Here is a 686-nt window from a genome sequence, read left to right as displayed (position 1 = left end):
GCTGCCTTGCCAATGGAAGCTGACTGGGTCCAGCACAACCTTGCAGTCAGTACTTAAGTTCCACAAAAAGACATGTTGGGGCTCAACTCTGTAAAACTTGGAGACATTCCTCTTATCTTTGTCATATGGGGAGGTAGTGTCACTGTCATCTATCAGAATACTATCCCCTTAATTCAATGTCCTGTCCAGGACTCTTCTGGGTTTCAGAGTGTATATTAGTGCTGGGAATGCAAGACAAGATTAGGATTCTGCTGGTGTACTACTGCCTATCCCACTGCCCAGCTGTCTTCCTGCCTGAGTTTCTTAAGGTGTAGTGCTGAGGACTCCTAAACTGATTGCTTTGGGGGACTTCGACATCCATGCCAAGGCTGCCTTGTTGGGAGTGGCTCAGGATTTCATGGTGTCCTTGACAACTATGGCTCTGTCTCAGGTAATACCAGGCCCCACACACTGCAAAGGTCACACTTTTCATCTGATCTCTTGCTCTGGCCAAGAAGAAGATGATCTGAAGGTGGTGGGTGGTGGGTGGTTGAAGATCACTACTTGCTGTGGTTTAGACTTAAGGTACTAAGACTCCACAGGAGTGAGGGATTGATTAACATGATCTGCCCCTGTAACTCTGAGTTCCCAGGAACCGGGGGGTGGGGTGAGTGCTAAAGTGTTGGGGTATTCTATATAGGGAAAAA

This window comes from Sphaerodactylus townsendi, linkage group LG02 (assembly GCF_021028975.2).
Source record: "Sphaerodactylus townsendi isolate TG3544 linkage group LG02, MPM_Stown_v2.3, whole genome shotgun sequence".
Taxonomy (NCBI): Eukaryota; Metazoa; Chordata; class Lepidosauria; order Squamata; family Sphaerodactylidae; genus Sphaerodactylus; species Sphaerodactylus townsendi.
This window is presented reverse-complemented; position numbering follows the sequence as displayed.